This window comes from Fukomys damarensis, unplaced genomic scaffold (assembly GCF_012274545.1).
Source record: "Fukomys damarensis isolate Sample0158 unplaced genomic scaffold, DMR_v1.0_HiC HiC_scaffold_37, whole genome shotgun sequence".
NCBI classification, from domain to species: Eukaryota; Metazoa; Chordata; class Mammalia; order Rodentia; family Bathyergidae; genus Fukomys; species Fukomys damarensis.
In genome coordinates, this window is record NW_022900949.1 from 37,358,876 (window position 1) to 37,362,544 (window position 3,669).

General features: G+C 49.3%; 1 pseudogene; it reads left to right on the forward strand.

The window, feature by feature from the left end:
* The first annotated feature begins 332 nt into the window (after positions 1-332).
* On the forward strand, positions 333-1,805 carry LOC104850013 (annotated as a pseudogene).
* The last annotated feature ends 1,864 nt before the right edge of the window (positions 1,806-3,669 follow it).

Genomic DNA, 3,669 nt, shown 5'->3' on the forward strand with positions numbered 1-3,669 from the left:
GGTCCTCCTCCCAGGTGCGGGTGTGGAGACAGGGAGCGGACAGGCTGAACCAGACACTCACGTCCCTCCCACAGGAGACAGCTGTCCCTGTTTCTGCACATGGAGATTTGATGTAACCCATTCTCCTGCTTCCAAATGAGTGCTTCTAATTTAGTGATCCTGTTCCTATATCATCACAGCATGGGGAAAGGGAAGCACATAACTTCCCTGATTTATGAGTCACCAGACTAAGAGAGGACACATCTGGACTGAGTACCCTCAGATGCTAGACTTTGACACTTCGATCTGGCTGAGACTTTGGAATTGTCTCCATTAAAAGGATAGCAGCAAAGATGGCGGCGTCCTGTGTGTGGCTGTGGGTGGCTGCTGCTGTCTCTGCTTCTACCACTGCTGCTGCTGGGTGGGTAGAAGCTCTGACAGAGTGGGCACGCAGACTCGGCATGTGATGGTCATGGCGTTGGGCAACGTGGTCTCAGCCCCCACACGGCAGTACCACACACTGTCCTTGGCTCAGTTGGTCTTCTCCGTGACCCTTCTAGGGCTCTGCAATTCTAAACCTCACAATGAGCTCTTAGAGAGTGACAAAATTCAGGTCGTGAAGTTGCCAGAACTTCAGGGTCTCGCAGTGGGACCCCAGGTTCTCCCGATACGGGTCAAAGTTGTGCTTCAAGCAATGTACTTGCTGTGGAAGTTCATGTGGAGGGAGCCAGGAGCCTACATTTCTTCAGAGTCCCCCAGGCCTGCTGAGCATTTCTGTCTGCTGGCTGCTGAGCTGCCTGTGTGGGAGCACACTTACCACTGACTGCACAACTACAGCTACTTCATCGTGGGCCTGGCGCATGGTAGCACACACCCAACTGTCCTGCTGGCCCAGTGGCTGGATCTCACTCCGGCAGCGTATGCAGCTTCCTTTTAAAATGACTCCGTTTAAAGTAAGAAGTGACACGACCTGAGGAGGGTGTGGAAAAAGTATGAGAAGCTCTTCGGGCACTTGTCCCACCTGAACCTATGTGTGACCGACGCTGTGCGGGACGATCTGGCAGAGAACAGGTGCATCGGGGCTGTGCCTAAGACAAGACGGCATCTTTGTTTAAGGAGACGCCCCTGGGCCTGCAGCAAGAGCTCTTCATGAATCTGGGTCACACCTGCTCTCTGTTTAGGGCCCACTCGGAACCCTAGGACCCAGCCACAGAGAGGTCAGCCTTCACGGAGAGGGATGCTCAGACCAGGGTGCTGATGCATCTTAGCGGGTGGCCAGCGCCGCTGGTCAGCAGCCCGAGCTGGACAGAAGATGAGGCCTTCTCTATCCTGCTTGCAGCATTGGAAAAGTCTGAACAATGGGCATCTGGTGGAGACAGCCTCTCTTCTATAGTCTGTGTGATAACAGACAAAGGACCTCCGAAGGAACATTGCATCTTCCTCGTCATCCAGAATTGTTTCCAGTGCATCCAGGTCTGCATGGCACGGCCGGAGGCTAAAGACCACCCCATGCTTCTAGGCCGACTGTCTGCACAAGTCCTCCAGCAGTCTGAACCTGCCCAAAGGTGGTGGACACATTCGGGTGCTGCTTGTCTGTGTGCGCTGTGAACTTCAAATGTTTACACGAGCTAGTGAAACATGGAGAAAATGGCCTGGTCTTTGAGGACAAGGAGGAACTGGCATCTCAGCTGCAGATGCTTTTATCCAAGTTTTCTGATCCTGCTGGCAAATTAAACCAGCTCTGGAAGAACCTGCAAGAGTCAGAGCAGCTTCAAGGGCACAAGAGCTGGCAGGGGACTATGATCCCCTTGGTTATGGACTCGTGATCCCACCCGTGACTAAAGCCCCCGAGTGGATTGTGCTAGCGGTGGAGGTGAGGCCCCGCACTGTCCATCCTGAAGATGCGAGGCCCTCCCCATTTACCCCCACGGGAGCCACCCCATCTTCTCTGCTTTTCAGTAGCACCCCCTGCAGTGGCCAGAAGCCCAGACAGCAGCGGGGGCTGCCTAGGGAATGACCAGGAGACCAGGGTCCCCTGTAGTCCCTTTAGGCTCTGAAATCAGTCCTTTCTTCTGATCCAAGAGTATTACTTTTTTTGTTACTTCTTGTGACCCCTCTAGCTTCTCTTCATCCCTGGCTTTTTGTCTTTTCTCCCAACTGTGTTAAGTTCCTCCAGCCTGATGCCTGCCTGGAAATGGCCCTGCTGCTTTAAACCAGCCAGACGTCACGTGTTCAGACATCTTGGCTTAGCGAGGGGCTCAGTCCTCAGGCTGGGGAATCATACTTGATAAATATGTTTATTTGCATAAATAAGCAAACAAAAAGATAGCATCAAGGGTTGGAGATTTAGCTCAATGGCACCATGCCTGCCTCACAAGCACAGGCCCTGAGTTGGATCTCCAGTAAAAAAATTAAAAAGTGGGGGGATGGGGATTTAGCTCAGTGGCACTGAGGTCCTGAGTTCATTCCCCAGTACCACCAAAAAAAAACAGTAGCAGATATTTTACTCATGTAGGAGAAGAGTGTACAGAGATATTGGGTGGTCTAAGGAGAGACATTGCCAAAGATCGATGACTGTTGTACCACACCACGTTCAGGAGGAATAGAATTCTGTTTCCTATCTAGACACACAGCCACCTGAAAAAAAAAATTACATTTCCCAATCTCCTTTGAAGTTAAATACATAAGTCAGGTCATTAAACTAAAATGTGACAAGAAGATGTGGATACAAGTGATATATGTATTTCCGGGAGACAGTGCTAAGGGGAAAAGACTTACATGTCTCTTTCCTTAACTTCCTGCATGCTGAGATGCAGATGTGATGAGTGGACCTGGGTGAACCATCCCAGAGTAAGAAGCAGCCTTATAAATGGAAGCCACACAAAAGCCAGGGTCTCTGATGCGATGCTGTGCTGTGCTGTGCATACAGCCCTGGACCTCCCCTACCTCTAGACTCATGGGGTTTGCCATACAATGGCCAAAAACCTATGTGGCTACTGAAATCTGGCTAATCTAAACTAAGTAGTATGGGATGGCTGTGTCTTAGTTACTTTTCTCTCATTGCTGAGATAAAGGACCCAATACCCAAAGTTAGAGTAGGAAAATCTTATTTAGCTCACAGTTCGTAATCAGCTGGCTCCAAGGCAAGGTGGAATCACAGAGGAGAAACAGTTCATGGTAGGCAGAAGGTAGCAAAGCAACAAGGGAGGACCACAGCTCTTTCTGTCCCTTATATCTCATCCAGGCTACTTAGGGTGGGTAGCACTCACAGCCTTAATCCTACCTTTGACAAAGCAACAGGAGGACCACAGCTCTTTCTGTCCCTTATATCTCATCCAGGCTACTTAGGGTGGGTAGCACTCACAGCCTTAATCCTACCTTTGATCCTAGCACTGCACCATGAATCATCAGTCCCAGTATCACACATTCTGGATCCAGCCACATCTAAGAAAGCCCCACCTATGACTTCAGGAGGTGTTGAGGGGATATCTAGACACAAGCCACAACAGCGTGTACACCAGGCTTTCAAGACTGTGAGTATGAAAAAAGTGCAAACCATTTCATTCCATCAATTACATGTTGGAATTATAACATTTTGATTATATTAGTTGAAATAAAATGCATTACACAATTAACATCAACTTTCTTTTTTTCTTTTTTGATATGGCTACTAGAAAATATTAAATTATG